The 21,978-nt window shown below is 37.4% G+C and overlaps 1 protein-coding gene across 1 annotated transcript in view; it reads left to right on the top strand.

Annotated features, from left to right (window-relative positions):
- ARHGAP15 (Rho GTPase activating protein 15) overlaps nucleotides 1–21,978 on the top strand; it is a 593,253-nt gene that overhangs the window by 400,623 nt on the left and 170,652 nt on the right. The window lies entirely within an intron of this gene.

The raw sequence follows: 21,978 nt of genomic DNA on the forward strand, positions 1-21,978 counted from the left end.
TGGCTAAAATTTAAAACACTGACAACACCAAATGCTGACAAGGATGTGGAGCAACAGGAACTCTCATTCATGCTGGTAGAAATGGAAAATAGTACAGCTAGTTCGGAAAATAGCTTAGCAGTTTCTTATGAAAATAAGCATATTCTTACCTTATTACCCAGCAGTTGTGCTCCTTGGTATTTACACAAATGAGTTCAAAACTTATGTCCACACAAAAAACTGCACACAATATTTCCAGCAGCTTTATTTGTAATTGGTAAAATTTGAAAGCAACCAAGATATCCTTCAATAGGTGACTGGACAAACAAACCACAAAATATCCATAAAATGGAATATTATTCAATGATAAAATGAAATGAGCTGTCAAGTGATGAAAAGGCTTCGAGGAAACTTAAATGCATATTGCCATGTGAAAGAAGCCAGTCTGAAAATGCTATATACTCTGTTGTCTCAACTATATGACATTTTGGAAAAGGCAAAACTATGGAGATAGTAGAAAGATCAGTGGTAGCAAAGGATTTGAGGGGAGAGGAGGAAGAATAAGCACAGGGGATTTTTAGGGCCATGAAACTATTCTGTTTGATATTGTAATAGTGGATACATGTCATTATATATGTCATTATACATTTGTCAAAATCTATATAATATACAACACTAAGAGTGAACCTTAATGTAAACTATGGACTTTAGTTAATAAAAATTTATAAATATTGGCTCATCAATTGTAACAAATGTACTACACTAATGCAAGATGTTACTAATAGGGGAAATTTAGGGGGAGTGGTCAGGCATAAGAGGGAGTATATTGGAACTCTGTATTTTCTATTTTTCTGTAAACCTAAAACTTCTCTAAAAAAGACAGTGAATTTTAAAAATGAAAATTAGGAAATGTTGAAAAAAAAGACTAAAACATCTTGAGATGGTGTTACAGACAGCTCACAGGTTTAGAATTAGACACATGGAGTAAAACCCAGACACTCTCTCCTTGTGTCCTTGGCATCTTATTTAACTCCCTTATGCTCTGTTTCTTATCAGTAAAAACAGGATGGAAGTGCCTTGGAAATATTTGTGAGAATGAAATGAGATAGTGTGTGGTATTCCCTTAGTAACGTAACAGACTCGTGGTAGTTGTTCAGTACATCTAAGTTTCCCTTTCACTTGAAAAATCAATGATGTCTCATTACCTTCAGGAGAATTTACACAAAGTCTTCATAATCTGGCTTCCCAGCTACTTCTAGCTGACTGCAGGTCCTCTGAATTTCCTTCAGGATACATTCCTAACTGTACTTCCTTATTTACATACTGTTGTATTTCTTAATGCCTTTGCATAGTCTCTTCCATCTACTTTCAATATACTCCTATATTTTCCTTCCCATCCCACATACAAAAGCTTCCTGCCTGGTTAGATTTCTCCTTATTCTTCAAGGCCCAGATTATAAATAATTTTCTCCAGGGAGCCTGCAGCATCCCTCAGTCAGATTCCTTCTCTGTGTGCCCATTACGCTGGGTAGTTAAATTTGCATTCGTACAGGCACATCTAACTTCTAAAATTCCATCTATTATAAGACCCAGATATTTAATGCCATCTTTTAAAGAGAATTTTATCAAATGTATTCAGTGATTGTATTGCACAAACATTAAAATTTGAACGTCTTGGAATAAAAAAAGAAGATATTGGTTGAAATATGTGTCTCCTCCATGAATCGCTATACACCTAAAAAGGTAGGATTTAAATCAGCCTTATATCTTCCCTCACTAACCACCAGTAGCTCTGGAGCCTCCATACAGGGAGCTCTTAATATCTGTTGTATAGTGTGTGTGTGTGTTGCAAATAGGAGAAGTATTAATACGGAGAATCATTAACCTCTCCAGCAGTTCAACTTGGGTTGAACCATACTTTTAAGTGTTAACTGTAGTGCTTTTGGCCAGTGGCCACATGATTCTTATTTCTGAGCATCTCTATAACCTAGAATGTGTTTGCTCACTAATGTGCACCGTTGTCTTTCAGAATTACTGTCCTTCCTGGGCAAAAAACAGAACCGAACATTACCTTATGTATTCATATTGGCCCCATTGGCCTGAACCAAAGTCCCCCCCCGCCACCCGTGGATAAAAATTGGATAAAATACCCCAGCTTTTTATAACCATTCCTGTTTATAACCAGCTAAAATCATTCTTGTAATATATTTCATACTGAAACCATATCCTGATTGGGATTCTAGACAGGTGGGCAACACATTTCTTCTACAAAGAAGAAATCTCAAAACAGAAGCCATGCTAGAAACAAACACTAGTTGCATTTCCTGCCTTAAAAAAAAATTATGCTCAGCAGTCTGAAAAGGCAAAAAAAAAAATCTGCAGTGAAAATATGAAATCTGTCCATCTCATCTTTTGCAATCCAAACTTCAGCATCCTCTGGGGCTGTGTAACTGCTCATGTTTCCATGAGAGTTGACAATGTAAAGCTGGACAGAGGCCTGAGTTGGTATCTGGTAGCACAGAATTGTCAGTAAACTGTCTCCCTGGTTTATACCACTGTCAGAACGCAACACACTCAACACAAATTATGCTATATTAGAACCTTTGATACTAGTATTTTGTCCAAGCTGTGTTGTGGAGTTGTTTTGAATTAGATGATAAAAGATATGCATATACCATCCTCTCTCAAATTTTGCTAATCAGATTATCCTGTGAATGAAATTTTCAGGAGTGGACCTGTAGCATTTGTTCTAACACCATACTTTCCCCTCCATCTGCATGCTGGTTGCTGACAGCAGAGCTGATATGGGAGAGAATCAGTGCTGGATACAAAGAGACTGAGTGTGTACATTGTGGTCTCCCCACTGTGTGTGTATGTGTGTGTGTGAGTGTGTGCAGTGAAGTGGCAGTGCAGTGATAATTCCTTGAAAAGCATAAAGGAATATGTGAATGCAATGCATTCTTCTTTTTGTATTCAGAGATGGAACATAGCTGGTTTTGGCATACCCTCTTTGTATCAACACCTTTTATCTCCTCCATGTTCACGTTCCACAACGTTTCCTTTTCAGAAGGTTCTAAACCTTCAGAAGGTTTTTAAAATGAACAAGCCCTACCCACCATTGGACTGACAAATGAAAACTGATTTTGGGGATTTTCAAGAACAGTTTAATTGCAATTTATGTATTTCACTAACTTTCTTGAATGCTATAATCATCAGCAATTCTAAATACACCAGTTGAATGATTCAATTTGTTTTGGTTTTCTGTTTGACTCACTAAATCAGTAGGAATTGGATACCCTTATTATACTTCCAGATCAGATGGCATGCAAGTTAAATTCAAAGTGATCACTTTTGAAAAGTATTTCCTAATTATAACTGGTAATGAAGATGGTAATAATTATTATTGTAAAAGTAGCTAACATATTTTCATAATTTATTATGTGCCAGGCACTGTACCAAGCGCTTTACTTATATCATTTAATTTAATCCTTTCTGCTATCCCATAGAATGTGTTCTATTACTGCTCCCATTTTAAAATTGAGGAAACAGGCTCAGAAATGTTAAATAATGTCCTAAGGTCATAAAGCAATAAGTGAAAGAGCTAGGACTAGATCCCAGGTCTCTCTGTCTCAGAGCCTGTGCTAAAAACCACTGCCTGATTTGACATTTCCCATTCACTGATTGTTGATTACCTCCTTACAAAAGTGGAGCCCAGTCTTTTCGTGTTGTACCCAGTTGTTAGTGACTTTCTTTCTGTTTTCTGTAAGTGACAAGTACTGTCATAGGAGTTTGGCTAAAACTTTTCAAGAAAGAGAAATACCTGGGAAAACACCAAATGCCATAGTTAGGAAGAAGCCAGGCGCTACCATTCTCTGTAGGGCTTCATGTATCTATGCTTGGACCAACAAACTACTTTAACACAATATTCTGTTGCAACCTTCAGGAGAGGCATTGAAGACTCTAGATTTACTGGGCTGCTGATGCATTACTGAGCAGTGCTCTGCCTTGTTTGTTGTCTTTGGTGACAGCTTTCGGTGGCATTTTGCTGATGCTGCCCTTCCATTCTATGAGGGCATCCCCAAAGAAAACTAGTCTATGACCTCAGATGTCAACTTGTCATCAGCCTGTGAGACCACATCGATTCTTTGGGATGATCTGTGACGTGATGGTTTTCTTGTGTGGGGTACTTTTACAAAGGACAGACTTTAGCACTGAGGATGCTGCATAACTGTCTTGAGAACTTTTTGACAGTGGGTCTTAGACGTCCCACCAGTCTGAATTCCCCCTCCTTCTGACATCAAAATTCTGCTTTGAGCTGGCCATCTAGCTTATTGTTCAAACTCCAAATTCAGTTCAGACTCTCTTTGGTATTACTTAGATGTTCTCTTTCACCCTTTAAAAAAGGGACAAGGAAGACTGGCATCCTTTTTGGAAGATATTAACTATGAAGCTTCCCAAGCCCATAAGCCAATGGGAGGACTATGGGGCACTAAAGGAAGAACTGACTGGGAATTTTCCAAACTGGTGTTTCTTAGTACACAGTAAAAAATATTCCCTCTAAGCATTTCTCTGAACTGGAGGAAGTTACTTCTTACCAGGATTTTAGACATGTTTTCCATATATAGAAAAATAATTTAAAGGAACATTCTTAGGGACACCCTCCTTCACTTTTTCACACCCGGAGGAACAAAATATATAAATGCCATAAATCTACATGGCCAAGAATCTTAATTGGGTATGTGGGTGTGTGTACGTGTGTGTTCATACGATTGTGTGTGTGTTATTTTAAAATGGAAGAGGATTTTTTCCCATTAATTTACAGTCTTGTACTTTGCATACCTTTATTCATCCAGCTCTTATTGACATAATGATCCAAATTAAATATTGGCTTAAAGAGATGAACTTGCTTATTTTGAACATACTAAGAATAAGCTCCATTGAAAGTAAGCCATTAGAGAAACAATTTTGTGTTGCCAACTATATCTAAACTACTTTTCTATAGATTTGTACCACAAAGCAAAGAAAGCAAAGCATTAACTTCAGTAGCTATCCCAGTGCTTTTCATATTATTTGCAGCATCAAAAATTGAATAAATGAAGAGGAAAGCGAGAAAGAATGTGAACAATTGGCAGTTTCACCATGAAATAAGCAATTGTGTGAAACAGAAAAAGATCTGGAAAAGGATTTCAAAACTTCTAGTTCTGTTCTCATAAAATAGACCTTGCATCAAGTCCATTCATTTTTCTATTAAGTGAGTTTATATTGCCCTCTTATTATTTTTAAAACGAGGTATTTCCTTAAGCTTACTTCCCTCTCACTGCCAACCACAGCAACAACAAAACAAACTGTGTTACTTGCTTTATCCCATTCCACAGGGCAGTTTTGGGAAAGTTGAATCATTGATATTGCACCTTTCTGGCTTCCATGTGACAAGATTATCTTTTAACAATGATTTATTTTTCCCATTAAAGCTGAAAAGATCACTTGATCATAAAAGGGCCAGACTCTAACATCATTCAGGGCTTTGGAAACTTTCTTAGAACTCATTTTTTTAGCTACGTTGAGTCAGAGAGCTCAAAAGACTTGTATTGCTTTCTAGCTGCTTAAGAAAATGTATTTGTCATTAGTAAATAATGGTAAACACAGAGGTCAAAACAATAAGCTCTTCACGTACATGTATATTTATATAGTTTTTAGTTTCATGTAATATTTGAATAACAACTTTCTGAATATAGTCTCTAAAGTAAACAAATTGTGGCTACTTATGTTAAAGCAAATTATACCATCCATTCACTGTGGACTACATTTTATAATTCATTACATCCCAAGCAATAAGGAACTGACTTAACTGTGTGGTGAAACAATCAAAGACAGAGACCATCTAGTGGGGAAAGAGCACTGGATAAGCATCGATGAAACTGCCTCCTTATCTTGATTCTGAGCTGCTATTCGTTAGTCTAATGGAAACTATTTTAACCCCTTTGCATCACAGACTCTTCATTTCCAAAATGGGAATAATAATGAAAATATTAGGACTTTAAGAACTCTGAATCAGCCAAGTGATCATCAGTATTAACTTTAATTAAGATGACAAGTGGTTACATGAAATCAGATCAATATTACTTAGTTGTGTTAATAATAGCATGATACTAAACATTAATAATCAAATATGGCTTTTAGCTTCCACATGATTGAGTTTTCTCTGATGATAACAAGATTATTTTTCTTTGGAGACTCCCTGCTATCCAATGATTTGTCTCATTCCTAGCCAAATTCATAGGAAATCTGGGTTCGCTTTATCTTATCCATAGGCTTTTGGGAGATTCCAGATTCCAAAAGACTAGCCTCACGTTCATTGGAGAGGAGGAGAAAAGTCTACTGAAATTTTAGGGCGTAGTTTAGTTGTGGCTTTTCCATTGGGTCAAGAAATTGAGTCCAGAAACTAAATCTGTCAGAGTTGTGCCACTGCCAATCTTCAAGGAAAACCCTAAGGATATTTATAAAAATCCATCATCATCATAAATCATTATCATCACCATAAGAATTAATGTATAGTCATTAAAAATTAGTGGAAAAACACACCAAGCTTACTTCTGCTCCAACCAAGCTTTAAAGTACTGGTTCCCAACCCTGACTATATTTCAAAATTTTATTGGTTATCTACTGCTGCCTAACAATATTACCACCAACTTAGCTGCTTAAGCAACACACGTTTATTGTCTCCCAGTTTTTGTGGGTCAGAAGTCTGAGCATGATTAGCTGAATTCTCCATAAGGCTACAGTCAAGGTGTCAGCCAGGGGTGGGTCCTATCTGGAGGCTCAACTGGGGACTGGTCTGCTTCCAAGCTCCCATGATTGTTGGCAGGATTTAATTCCTTGTGGGTTGTTGGACTTAAGGTCTCAACATTACTGGCTGTTGGCCAAAGGCCTTGTGGACATTTCCATAGGCCATTTCACAACATGGCAGTTTTCTTCATCAAAGGAGCAAGGGATATAGACCAGTGGCTAAAGCAAAGTTATAATCTTTTGTAAGATATCATGAAGGTTATAACTCAACACCTTTGGGGCATGCTGATGGTTAGAAGCAAGTCACAGTTCGTATCCATGCCCTAGAGGAGGGGATGACAGAAGGCATGAATACAAGGAGGAGGAGATAATCAGGGATCATTTTAAAGTCTGTCTGCCATGAGAATCAAGTAGTGGAACTTTTTAAAAATAAAGATTTTTGGAGCTCAGTCATAAAAACTCTGATGTAAAAATCTGAGGTTAGAGCTATAAGTATGCATTTTTAAAGAAAAACTTTACAGGTGAGTCAAGTGCATAGCCAGGTTTGGGAACCCCTGCAAAGTATCCAGCTAGTTTTATTCTGGCTATTTAGAGGAGACGTGACCTACAAGCCATAAGATATGTGAAGTTTATGTTTGAGGAAAACAGAAATAGACTATGAACCCTTTTTTGTTAACCAATTTTCTAGTGATGAGAAGTTTTATTTTTGACTATTGATTGATATAATAATGTTAACTAACTTTTATGAACTCTGAGTCATGATTTGGAATATAACTAAGAAATGAATGTCATGAATGTAACACGTATATTATTCATATGATTAAAATTGCTGACATTTTTCACAGCTGCAATCCTTTTCCAATATTATAGATTTTGGAATAAATGAAAAAGAAAGTTGTTTTACCTAAGGATTTGCTAACAAAACTAAAGAGTAAATAATATTTTAAAATGTAACAGAATAATACTGATGCTGATGATAGCTAGCATTTAATTGAGAATCTGCTATGTGGCAGGTATGCAAAGTTAGAGTTATCTCAAACCCTCATAAAAGTTTGCAAGGTAGATAAACTTTATTATCCACATTATTCACACATGAAAATCATGGTTCAGAAAGTTTAAGTAACTTTTCTAAGGTTCCAAAGTTATTATGTTTTGAAGCCAGACAGTGAACCCATTTTAAACTTACTCCAAAGAATATATTGCTCGTTGCTGGATTCAATTTACTATAGGGGAGGGGGCAGCTCTCTCATTTTCTTCTTTTTAACATCAAAGAACCAAAAACCACTTCTTTTCATTATAATACTATACATTCTTGGTGTCCAGTCTGTGGGACTCTTTTATAAAAGGAAACTTCATTTTAAAATGTCCTTTCAATAAATAACCCCTAACTGCCTGTGACTTCATGAAGGGTAGTAAGTTTGATTCATTTTTGTATCCTCAATACAACAAAGTGCCCACTACTGTTTATGGGTTAAAGATTTGTTGCAACAAAATAAGAGAATGATGAACTTCTTAAACAAATCAACTCTCTATCAAATGGTCTCATTGGTACATTGTGTTAGGTTCTACTTCTTGGATGTCTCAGTAAAGAAAACTCAAGCTGTATCTCACATTTATTTTCTCCCAGACTCCTATAAATTAACACAATTTTAGACTGTATAAAAAAATCATGGGACAGAAATAAAGAGTGAAAAATCCTGTATTCCCATTCTCTGCCTCAGTAAGACAGAGCTTGAGGAGAGATGGTTTACCTTGTGTCATTGGCAATTGGGCAAGTCAGGCACGACACAGGAAGTAGTGGTGTAACTTCGCTTGCCATCTTGGCTCTCCAGAATGTTGGAAATGACTAAGTAGAGAGAAAATAGGAATTGAATAAATAACAATGAAATTAATTATATTGCTCTTGTTAAGTCCATGTCTTGAATTTTGAATTTTGAAAGTATGCTTTGGTTTTTGTTTTCACACAGGAGGTCCCTGTTGCCAATAATTATGGCTTCAGTGACTCAAATATATTTATATGGCACCTCTTTTTCAAGGTGCTCCATGTAGTTTAGAAGGAGCTCCTAACAAAAGTGTGCTATAGGAAAAAAAGTATTCTTATTACTTCAAAGCTGCTTCTAGAAAGAAAAAGGAACAGGTGTAGGGGCAGGAAGGAATTTTGGGGGGTCTCCATAAACTCCCTGAAGAGAAGCATCCAAAATTTACAAAGGTAGGGGCTGAAGCAATGATCAGATGAAAATCTGAATGACTTAGAGTCATGCAGAACTCAAAACCCATCCTCTCTATGTCCTCACATTCATGGCCCACCAGAGACAGAGTGGCAGGTATCCCTGTCAGCTTTCCTTTTCTCTGAGGGTCCTGGCACATCAGGACTGATACGGAACTGAGAGGTAAGCTCCATAAAATAAGATTTTGGCTTTTACATCATTCATTCATTGACAGACACTTAAAAAGTTCTTACTATGTGCCAGGCAACATGCAGGATGCTGGAAATAGCAGTGAATACAACAAAGGACATTCTCATTGACATAGAGCCTGTATTTCCATGGATATTCCAGTCCAGTAGCCAAGAAGATTGGTGGTCTATTCAATGTAAATTAGTAAGAAAATTCTAGGATCTGCAGGCCCCACAGATTCTTTTTCCTTCCTATCTCTCTGATCTCACCACGTACCTCTCTCTCATCTCATTATTTTCCAACCACCCTGGCTTCCTTCCTTCCTCCCTTCCTTCCATCCTTCCTTCCTTCCTTCCTTCCTTCCTTCCATCAAGACACATCAAGCTCATTTCCTTCCCAGGGCTTTGGCTTTTGCTCCTGTGTACCTGAAATGTGCTTCCTCCAGACGCCCACATGACTCACTCTTCTCAACATTCGAATCATCTTCTCAGCAAGGCCTTCCATGACTAACACCTCTGAAACATGCCTCCACCATGCCCACCCAGTCACTCTCCACCCCAATATTTGTTTTGTTTTCTTCAGAACACATACTATCTGAAACTGCCTTGCTTCTTTATTTGTTGCTTCAGTGGCTGCCTTTCTCCTCTACACTGTAGCCTCTATACAAGTAAGCTCTTGCCTGTTTTGGTCTCTTAAGTATCCCCAGTTCTCACTGTACCTGGCACATAATAGCCTTCAAATAAGTATTTGTTGAATATTGAATGAATTCCATAAGGACATTAATGAATAATGTGGACCACAAGTGATGGTTAGACCCTAATCAAAGGTAACTTTAGCTTTTAGGGCCAGAAAAAAATATAGCCTCAAGAAAAAAAAATCTTCAGAATTTGAGAGTCTATGTCCAATCGGTCCAATAAATCACAAACTTCTCCCCACCTCCCATCTCCACCTGTGGTCATAATCTGACTGTCCAACATGGACCACATAAGAAAGACTTGGCGAAAAAAAAGAAGAAAAAAAAGAGACACCTGTCAAGATGGAAGACCATAGCCAGCTCTAACATCCTGGCCTAATAGGCCAAGAAAGGCTGCCTAAACAATGGGTGACTCCCAATCCAGGTGATAAGACCACACTCAGGACTGTCATCTGCTTATGTAAATTTCCACAGTGTGATTCCTCTCAGTAATATTGCTTATCCACAAGGCTCTGCCAGCCCCACGTCAGTCTGCCAAAAGCCACCTCTCAAGTTGCAAGGCTCAAATTGCAAGGGACTTTCCTGGTCTTACCATGCCCCCCCCCCCACAAAAGTATTATAAAATGAAAAGTATATGAGAAGAATCAGGAAAGGAGGAAAATTAGTTTAAGGAATCAAATAAGGCTTTAATTTGCCTAAGGACAACTTGAAATGGAGATTTATTCATTCAGAAATATCTGTTGAAAACCTATGAGTCAGAATCTCTTCTGGGTACTGAGGAGAGCCCAGGGGAATCAGGATCTGGTGGAATGTACATTTTGGTGTCAAGAGACAGATAATAATCAAATACACAAGATGCTTACAGGTCAAGTCAAGAGTCAAGATGGTGACATGATAGAGGATAACCAAGGAGATGAGGGAGATGGTCCTCATTTTGGATGATCTGGGAAGATCTCTTTGAGGAGGTACCATCTGAGTAGAAACTTGCCCTGATAGGAAGGAGAGAGGAACACAAAGATGTGGGGGGAGAGGAGAGCAGGCAGAGAAAAACTGGTCCCAGGGAATGAGGGCTTGGATGACATCAGGACACAGAAGTCAGAGAGGTGGGCAAAGCCAGCCCAGGGAGGCCCTTGCAAATCAAGATAAGAAGTCACTGGGGTAGAGGGAGGTAGGAGATAATCAGAAAATGATCTGACATTATTTATTTTTAAATCATTCTGGCTGCTATGAGTATTTATTTTTAAGTCATTCTGGCTGCTATGAGAAGAATAGATTGTAGAAGACAAGAGTAGAAACAGGGGAACAGTTAGGAGGTTATTACAGTAGGTCAGTCAAGATATAATAATGGTGACTGGTTTACATGAGGTAAACTCCATATTCTACTGTACTTTGTCTCATTTTCTCTGTGTCTTTTGAACAGTTTCTTTTAGGCCATTAGGTGCAAAGAGAACACTGATGTCCAGGAGTTAGAAAACTTAGATCAGTTTCCCTATCACCTCTTATTAACTGTGTCCTCTTGCTCAGGTTACTTAGCCTTCACAGGCCAATTTTCTTATCTTTAAAGCAAGACCTTCTGTTCACTTGAGATGAGTTAATCACATGAAATAATGAACCAGTTATACCGGAAAACGCTACACCATACCTCGTTTTGTTGTGCTTCACTTTATTGCACTTCATAGACACTGCCTTTTTCGCAGATTGAAGGTTTGTGGCAACCCTGACCAAGTTTATCCATGCCATTCTTCCAGCAGCCTTTGCTCACCTTGTGTCTCTGTGTCACATTTTGGTAATTCTCACAATATTTCAAACTTTTTCATTATAATGATTGTTATGGTGGCTGTGATCAGTTATCTTTGATGTTACCATTGTAATTGTTTTGGGGCGCTGTGAACCACACCCATGTAAGACAGTGGACTTAATCCATAGACGTTGTGTGTGTTCTGTCTGCTCCACCAACCAGCCATTCCCTTGTCTCTCTCCTTCTTCATAGGTTTCCCTATTCCCTAAGACACAACAAAACTGAAATCAGGCCAATTAATAACCCTACAATGGCCTTTAAGTGTTCAAGTAAACACTTAAATCAAAAGCTAGAAATGATTAAGCTTAGTGAGGAAGGCATGTCAAAAGCTGTGATAGGTAGAAAGCTAGGCCTCTTGCACCAGTTAGCCAAGTTATGAATCAAAGCAAAAAATTTTTTTTAAAAATTAGAAGTGCTACTCCAGTGAACTCACAAATGATAAGAAAGTGAAACAGTCTTATTGCTAATACAGAGAAAGTTTTAGTGGTCTGGATAGAAGATCAAACCAGCCACAACATTCCTTAAAGCCAAAGCCTAATCCCGAGCAAGTCCCTAACTCTCTTCAATTCTATGAAGGCTGAGAGAGATGAGGAAGCTGCAGAGGAAAAGTTTGAAGCTAGCAGAGGTTGGTTCAGGAGGTTTAAGGAAAGAAGCTGTCTCAATAACATCAAATTACAAAGTGAAGCAGCAAGTGCTGATAGAAGCTGCAGCAAGTTGTCCAGAAGATCTAGCTAAGATAATTAATGAAGGTGGCTACACTAAACAACAAATTTTCAATGCAGATGAAACAGCCTTATATTGGAAGAAGACACCATCTAGGACTTTCATAGTTAGAGAAGTCAATGCTGGCTTCAAAGCTTCAAAGGACAGGCTGACTCTCTTATAAGAAGAGGCTAATGTTCTAGTGACTTGAAGTTGAAGCCAGTGATCATTTACCATTCTGAAAATCCTAGGGCCCTTAAGAATTATGCTGAATCCACTCCGCCTGTGCTCTATAGATGGAACAACAAAGCCTGGGTGACAGCACATCTGTTGACAACATGGTTTACTGAATATTTTAAGCCCACTGTTGAGACCTACTGCTCAGAAAAAAAGATTTCTTTCAAAATATTACTGTTCATTCACAATGCACCTTGCCACCCAAGAGCTCTGATGAAGATGGACGATGAGATTAATGTTTTCATGCCTGCTAACAGCACCCATTCTGCAGCCCTTGGAGCAAGGAGTAATTTTGACTTTCAAGTCTTATTATTTCAGAAATATATTTTGTAAAGCTATATAGATGGTGACTCGTCTGATGGATTTGGGCCAAGTAAATTGAAAACCTTCTGGAAAGGATTCACCATTCTAGATGCCACTAAGAACATTAGTGATTCATTGGAAGAAGCTGAAATATCAACATCAATAGAAGTTTGGAAGAAGTTGATTACAACCTTCATGAATGACTTTGAGGGGCTCAAGACTTCAGTGGAGAAAGTGACTGCAGATGTGGTGGAGAGAGCAAGAGAACTAAAAGTGGAGCCTAAGTCTGTGAGACTGTTTCTGTTTTGTAAATAAGTTAATTTGTATCATTTTTTTTTTAGATTCCACATATAACGATATATGATATTTCTCTTTCTCTGTCTGACTGACTTTGCTCAGTATGACAGTCTCTAGGTCCATCCATGTTGCTGCAAATGGCATTATTTTCTTCTTTTTAATGGCTGAGTAATATTCCATTATATATATTTACCACATCTTCTTTATCCATTCCTCTGTCGATGCAGACTTAGAGAACGAACTTATGGTTACCAGGGGGAAAGGGTGGCGGGGGCAGGGATTGTTAGGGAGTTCAGGATTGACATGTACACACTGCTGTATTTAAAGTAGATGACCAACAAGGACCTACTGTAGAGGACAGAGAACTCTGCTCAATATTGTGTAACAACCTGAATGGGAAAAGAATTTGAAAAGGAATAGATACATGTATATGTATAACTGAATTACTTTGTGGCACACCTCAAACTAACACAACATTGTTAATCAACTATATTCCAACATAAAATTAAAAGTTTAAAAAAAATCATTTTAGAGATTATAACATAGGAAAAAATGTTTTTATTTTAAGACACATGATCATCTATGAAGAAAATCCCTGAGACTACATAAAATAGCTATTATAACGAATAAATTAATTTAGTAAAGTCCCAGGAAACAAAGCAGGATGGCTTGATTACCACAGGAAATGAGAGAATTTTGTTGGAGTGATGGAACTATTCTGTATGTTGATTGTACTGGAAGTTATATGATTGTATGAGTTTGTCAAAATGCAGATCTGTACAACAAAAAGAACAAACTTCAGTGTATGTAAACTGAATTAATAAGCAAAGCATTATTGGAAAAAAAAAAAGAAGTGGAGCCTAAGATATGACTGAATTGCTACAATCTCATGGTAAAACTGGAATGAGTGAGGAGTTGCTTTTTATGGATGAGCAAAGAAATTGGTTTCTTGAGATGGAATTTACTCCTGGTGAACATGCTGTGAAGATTGTTGAAATGGAAAAAAAACAGATTTAGAATATTACATAAACTTAGTTAATAAAGCAGTGGGAGGGTTTGAGAGGACTGACTCCAATTTGAAAGAAGTTCTACTGTGGGTAAAATGCTATCAAACAGCACTGCACGCTACAGAGAACCTGTTTGTAAAAGGAAGAGTCTATCAGTGTGGCAAACTTCATTGTCATATTTTAAGAGTTTGCCCCCAGCCACCCCAGCCTTGAGCAGCCACCACCCAGGTCAGTCAGTACCCATCCACATCAAGGCAAGACCCTCCACCAACAGAAAAGATTATGACTCACTGAAAGCTCAGTTGATGGTTAGCATCTTTTAGCAATGAATTATTTGTGATTAAGGTATGTACATTGTTTTTGTAGGCATAATGCTACTGCACACTTAATAGACTACAGTATAGTGTAAATATGACTTTTATATTCACTGGAAGGCCAAAAAAGTTGTGTGACTCACTTTATTGTGGTATTCGCTTTACTGCTGTGGTCTGCAACAGAACCCACAATATCTTCGAGGTATGCTTGTAGAATTGAAAGTTATATCGAAATGTGTCCCTGACAACTATCCTGATGGAGACATCTATTTTAATAGGATATAGGATGAAGTATATGTTTTTTAAAAGGAAAGAATACTTGAGAAAGGGCTAATCTCATGTCCTCCTTGGATTATTTAAATGTCACTCAAATTTTCCCTGGATCACCCCAATGCACAAAAATTGCCGCTCCTTTTAAATCCTATATTTTCAGTTTCAACTACTCGATTCACAAAAATCTCATATTGTGTATGTTGTCATATATTATTAGCAAACATTATGTGTCTATCTTATCTTCTCAACACACTGAACACTTCTTAAGAGCAGAGCTCACATCTTTTAAGTCCGTCGGTCCTACTTCACTTTGGAGAATATCTCGCACCTGATAGAATCTCTATACATTTTAATTAATATATTGATCAGATCCAGAGTTGGGACATTTCATTTAAAAAGAAAAAGCATTTTGCACATGCTAGAGATCACTCTCGAAATGGACTATGTCATTGCATATTGCCAAACTCTGTTCAAGAAACAATGGCAAGAAAAGCATAAAATGTTTGACTAGGTGCTGGTGACTTTTATTGTCTTCTTTTTTCTAAACTGTGTACTAATTTCCTACAATTAATACATGTTTCTTTTGAAATAACAAAAGAAATGTATGTTTTGTTTTAAAGAATTGGGTAAATCCACTTTAGGAGAATGGTGTTCACTCCTTAGAACATGCCAAGGGAATGTCAGTACTTGAGTTCTCTAAAGCATTTTTCAGTGCTGTCTCACTAGATCTTTATAAAAGAGCTCTTCACTTTGTAGATGAATGAAAGTCCCTATGAGTTTAAATGAATTGCTAAAAGTTGCATTTGTTTCATTCAACTGATATTTTGAGAAGGCACTATGTGTCTCCTGGTAATCTAGAGACGAACTGGATTTAAAGCCCAGCTATGGTCTTCTAATGCCTGGCCCCCATCTTGGAGACTCTTAAGGCCAGCAGGATGTCCGATAGTCTACTTAACATAATGTCCATGAGATTCTGAGAAACTCATTGGAATAATTTTGTTTAAATAGCAGTTTTTCTTGCTGTTTCACCATCTCATCTTTTACAGTTCTCCAAGTTGTCTTTCTGTGGTCTCCCCACTCCCTGCTGCACTTTTCCCCAGTGAGTGGCCTGTTCTCCTTTCTACTTAATTCATTCCTTTAATGTTCTGACAACCATAAGATATTCACTGTCCTTTCTCTGCTCGAGATGTTGGAATTCAATGTCCCATCAGCCACAGCGACTGGAGTACGTATGTATATTATTGTTTGTTTGGTCCCAATGGAGGGAACAGCAGATCTGTCTTTCTGAGCAAGAGGCACACAATCATTGGTTTTGCTGACTGGTAAACTTACCTCCTTAAGACAAATCTCACGATTCCTATAAATCTCAACAGGAATTTGCTTCTTCTTCCACTATGTTCCCTTAGCATTTTGTACCTGTGGTATGGCACTGGTTTAATCTATTTTGTATCGTATCTCTCTCCCTTTCCCAACTGTTAGATGCTGGGAAGTGAAATGTGCTTCACACTTACTTCTGGATTTCCCATTATGCCCATCATGTGCCAAGCACATTATAGGCCCTCAGTAAAGTTGTACCTGCCAGAACCTATAATTTCTGCTTGCCAAATACTCAGCCAAGAGAAGTGTATGCCTTGGCATCAGCATTACACTTCTACCCTCAGAGAGTTATCTGACTTGAAACTGGGGTCAGTCATCAATCAAAGCATAGAGGGACGAAGTGTGGCTGCAGAGCCTTCAAGTCATTCTACCTTCACCTCTGACACCTCCAAAGCCTGCTTTCTCCACACTGATACTCAAAGCACCCAACCATCTTCTCTATTCCATCTCTCCCTCTCCCTTTTCCCTTACCCTCTGCTGAACTTTATCAGCCCCATTCCCAAGAGTCTCTTCAGAGCTTCCAAGGTGACAATCTGTTAATCTGAATATACTAGCTCAGGCTCTGTACTACATAATAGCGTAATATAAGGGGCCTCCTATAACCAGGCCAATAGTGAGGATATCAGGTTTCTACATAAGGTATTTTCAAAAAGTAATGTTGACTCACCTCAAATCACACCACTTAGACAACTTTATAGCCAACTATGCCTGGAATTTTCTTTTTATGACTCAAGAAAATGTTGTATCTCTCATATGTTTATTCTTACTTCTGAATTAATATAGCACTCCTGAATCCTAAATCCCGGTGTAATTCTGAGATCACTGTTCTCAGTACTGATCTAGGTACCTAGAAATTTCTTCTAATCAAAAATTTTAAAATGTACAAAGTACAATTGAAACAAAAAAGACCATATAAAGAGCCATCTAAAGCACTTTAGAAGTTAAGTATACCAGCTAGATAAATTCAGATCTCCAAATTACAAAAATGAAAATTCAAAAAATTTAGATATCTTTATATCTGTTTCTTCATTTATACCACCTTGTGTGTTTATAGAAGGAATAATATTCAGGAACTTTTCATTTCACTGGGATAAGAAAAGAAAATGCTAACCACAATGCAGCCTCATGACTCAGAAGTCTGTAACTAGTATTAATGAACTTTTAAAATGCTAATTTTAATGCTTACCCCTCTAAGAAAGACGCCTTAGAGCAAAACCTCTCATTTCTTATCTGCTGAAAGCAATGTGTTTGCATCCCTTACAAAATAAAATGGTTGAAATAGGGTTTTTGAATGGTTTAAAGTTTCAAGGACTTCTCTTGTTCACAGTTATTCCTCTAGAGAAAAGAAATTTATAAAATCACATCCCTTAATGGTCTCTCTGCTTGAAAATGGAAATATTCCCAAATATGTTCCACTGTAGGAAAATCAAAAATAACATGTAAACTACAAATATGTTAGCCAATTGAGAATATTTATTAACTAAATAATTTAATAATAAAGAAAATGCCTACTTGATTAATTGTTACAGAGTAAAAATTACAATAAAACTGTCTTGATCAGTGCTTTGCAGAAGCGCCATTACTGTCTGTGCAGTTGTTTAACAAGGATTTAATTGGAAAGATAAGTGAATGCACATTTAAAAGTATTGTTAATTTGCTTTATAATCACCCCATCCTTCACAGTATTGACAGCACAAGGCACAAACCCCTTTCTGTTTTACAAGTATTATTTTCCATATGTGCACAATAAATTCTGAAGCAGTAATTGGAAATTTTATGGGTTCCAACGTACCTAGTATAGTGTGTTTAGAGGTGTACTCTTCCTTTATAAGAGGTAACCCAGTTCTAGTTGTTGGAGACAGTGACAAATCTGACTTACGTATTTCCCCCATTCACTGCAGATAATAATCATATTTTGTCCATTTATAGAAAAATTGCATCTTCTATATTTTATGTTTAATAAAATCAGGATTGAGAGGAGGAAAAAAAATTGTCTGAATTATCTTTGTTCTGTGACCATTTATATTATTTTCTTGAAAATGTGCGTAAACAGTAGAGGATGGTTTCTAGACTGTATGGATGGCTATAGCAAAACATGTTTTTCTGAAAATAGTTGCTCCTGAGTCTGTTAAAGGAGACAAGAAAAGGGGCAAAGAACTTCTTCTAATGCACGATCTCTATTTCTATACCATGACCCGCTAGCACACAGACACTCCCTCATCCTCACACACCCTTTAGAGTTTGGAATCATCCAGTCAAAACTCCAATCAGTATGACTTTCAAAACCATGTGAGTGTAGGACTTCCCTGGTGGCACAGTGGTTAAGAATCCGCCTGCCAATGCAGGGGACACGGGTTCAAGCCCTGGTCCGGGAAGATCCCACATGCTGGGGAGCAACTAAGCCCGTGCGCCACAACTACTGAGCCTGCACTCTAGAGCCCTCGAGCCACAACTACTGAGCCCACGTGCCACAACTACTGAAGCCCTCGTGCCTAGAACCCGTGCTCTGCAACAAGAGAAGCCACCGCAATGAGAAGCCTGTGCACCACAACGAAGAGTAGCCCCCGCTTGCCGCAACTAAAGAAAGCCCATGTGCAGCAACGAAGACCCAAAACAGCCAAAAATAAATAAATAAATTTATTAAAAAAAAAAAAAAAATGTGAGTGTACTACCTCAGACTTCTAGGAGTGGGAACTTTGCTGACCAAGTCTCCATTGCCTAAAGCCCAGAGACCTTCTTTACTGTTGAGTCTAAAGCTGCTTTAGAAGCAGGTAGTGTAGATGTTTTTCCTGTGGACAGCAAATACTTCAACTATACAAGCTTAGAAATTCTTTCGAGGAAAATTTTTGTTAGAATCTTTTTCAGTATAAAACCCTTTGCCCTCTTGATAAAACATGTGACCTCATATTTGTCATGGGAAAAATTATTTTTATCTTTAGTTTGGCTATGCCTCTAAACCTCTAAACCTCTCACATTTACAGTAGCTTTTTATGCTTACAGAGTAAAATAGATACATATTGAGTTTCACATGTCTAAAGATTTGCCAATAAATGCTAATAACCATTAATAACAACTCACCAATCACGTGACTCCTTTTTCATTCCTTTCTACATATATGTGTGAAAAAGAAATAAAAGTAATCTTTAAAGTATGCACATGTGTGTGCCTGTGTGTTCTCTCTCTCTCTCCATATGTATAAATATAATTTCTCTAGTAAAATTCTTCCATGCTGAGTTTCACTCTCCCTATTTATGTATGCACTTGTATGTGGTGAAAACCATACACAGGCACACATATGTACACACTTTATTTTTATTTCTTTTTAAAATTTCTCCCTTAGAGGCATGGGTTTTAAAATCGTTTGCCTCGGGTGAAAGTGTCTTTGGGACCAAGACCTTTACATGCCCCATTTCAACTTGTCAGAGCTGAGGTTGGTGCAATAACGAAATGTCCAGCTGTCCTTTAATTAACTGAAATGAGGAAAATGTAATGTTCTGATGAGCGAACCAGCATCGTGTGCGGGATAATGGGAGGACTATATGTTTCTGTGCCTTCCTGCATATGACGGAGCCATGGAGTGCAGGAAAGCGATGAGACCTTTTTATGCTCCAGTAGGGGGAGCTTTCTTTTCCCTACTGTACAAACAGCATGGTGCATGTGTTTAAATACGCCATCCTAAAATGCAGACTTTTCATTTTCATTTTGCAAGTGGGAAATTTCACTATGTGATGGGCACATTACTCTTCCTAGCGACACATTTTGTGCAAACTCATTTGGGAAAGAATAGGAAATTTAGAATACTGCCTTCATATTTCTTCTGGAAATGTTAGCCTGAATCCATTATTTCCAAACCTGATGAGGATTACAGTTCATTTGTATTTCACAGCAACCCATATTGTATTCTGTTTTGTGAAGTAAATAAGAGATGATACCATTCTAATGGTGCCTGTATTTTGTTTTCCATATGAATAGTCCTATTCTGGGGGCAAGAGGGAAGGAAAAGAAAGCAGGGACTGGAGTACTTGATTTAGCCTTCTCTAGATGGAATATGTTATTCTGACAAAGAAGTGCCCTGAATTATTTTATAAATAATCTAAACTGGAGGAGGTGGAATATAAACTCACTTAGGTCACTGAGTACATCCATATTCAAATGACAATATAAAAAGCACTGTTTGGTAACACCCAAATCTATATCTCTTATTTAACAAGTTTAAAATACTCATGGACTAACCTGATTTGACAGCAGTGTAGGTGGATGCTTTGTGCCAATGAAGAAATTCTTTATATACAAAATAATTTCCCACCACTATTTCACTGTGCCTGAAATGCCACAGTTAGAAAATCAATTCATCAGCTAAGGCAGGAAAGGCAAATAATTTTACCTCTTATACTAAACACAGTTGATTATTAGTGGCTGATTAGATGGTTGTGTTAAGAAGGATACTGAAGCATTGTCCTAAAGAGAATGAGTTCTGTGATCCATTAGTGATGTGTGGCATTGGCATTATTTTTTAAAAAGAGCCTCAATATGCTTGCCACATGTTTTCTGTTTCTGGGTTACAGTATTGCATTAATAAAAATTGATTATTAGAATTCAAATATCATATGAGGTTTACACATTAAGGAAATATAATGAACACAAATCTGTTTATCAGGCAGGATAGCATATATCTTAGGATACCTCCAAGAGAATACAAAAAAGAGTAGGAGATTTTGGAAGAGTCAGAAGAGAGGAGGCGTATATGATAGAGAATGAAGAACTCAGAAGTCCTAGAAGCTTAAGAGCAAAAAAAAAGCCTTGACTCTAACAATGAGTTAGATGAAAAAGCCACATTTTACTTAACAATTTTACTAAGACTAGCCCTGTTTTACCCACTAACTAAATCCCCCCCTTTGGTATAAGGTATGACTAGACTAGTTTGGTTGACTCTTGTTCATTATGCAAACCATATATTGAGTTGACTTCCACTGGAATGACAGGAAGTCCAAAATAATCTTCCCAACAGGAAATGTCCCATCCACTTCATGACTTCAGCTGATGACTACAGACACTGTCTTTCTGTCTATAAAGCTGTCATTTAACTGTGGATGGAACAAACCCCCTAACTGAGAAATAAAAGCAAGTCACAAATACAGAAAACCTAGGGACTTCCCCGGCGGTCCAGGGGTTAAGACTTCACCTTCCAGTGCAGGGGATGCAGGTTCGACCCCTGGTCGGGGATCTAAGATCCCATATGCCTCTCGGTCAAAAAACCAAAACATAAAACAGAAGCAATATTGTAACAAATACAATAAAGACATTAAAAATGGTCCACGTCAAAAAAATCTTTAAAGAAAAGTATAGAAAAACTAAAATGATGTATCTAACCACAGTCTTCCCACTTTACTTTCACTTTGTTTGGGCTCAGGTTGATGAGATTTATTTTCGTTAAGTCACATTTTTTGACAGACCCTTAAAAAATTGATGAAACTGCCATCTGCATTCAAGATCTCAGTGTTCAATTTAAGTTGTCTGTTGAGTTTAAACATACTATCAGCCCATTCCTTATATCAGCTAAAATACAGTCCCCTTCACTGGGGATAACGATGAAATGTTGATTTTTTTCATTTATTGACATGTTTGGTCTCTCACTATGCAGCAGCTGAAAAACTCAACACCATTAAAGAAAACAAAGGAGTAAATAAAAATTACAAGTGAATCAGTTAGGATTCTTTTGATTTCAAGGAATAGAAAACCAATCCCAATTGACTTAAATATTTTTTTCATGTAACTAAGAAAGTCAGAAAATAATCCAGATTCAAGCATGACTAAA

Source organism: Eubalaena glacialis, chromosome 1 (genome assembly GCF_028564815.1).
Source record: "Eubalaena glacialis isolate mEubGla1 chromosome 1, mEubGla1.1.hap2.+ XY, whole genome shotgun sequence".
In the NCBI taxonomy this organism is placed as follows: domain Eukaryota; kingdom Metazoa; phylum Chordata; class Mammalia; order Artiodactyla; family Balaenidae; genus Eubalaena; species Eubalaena glacialis.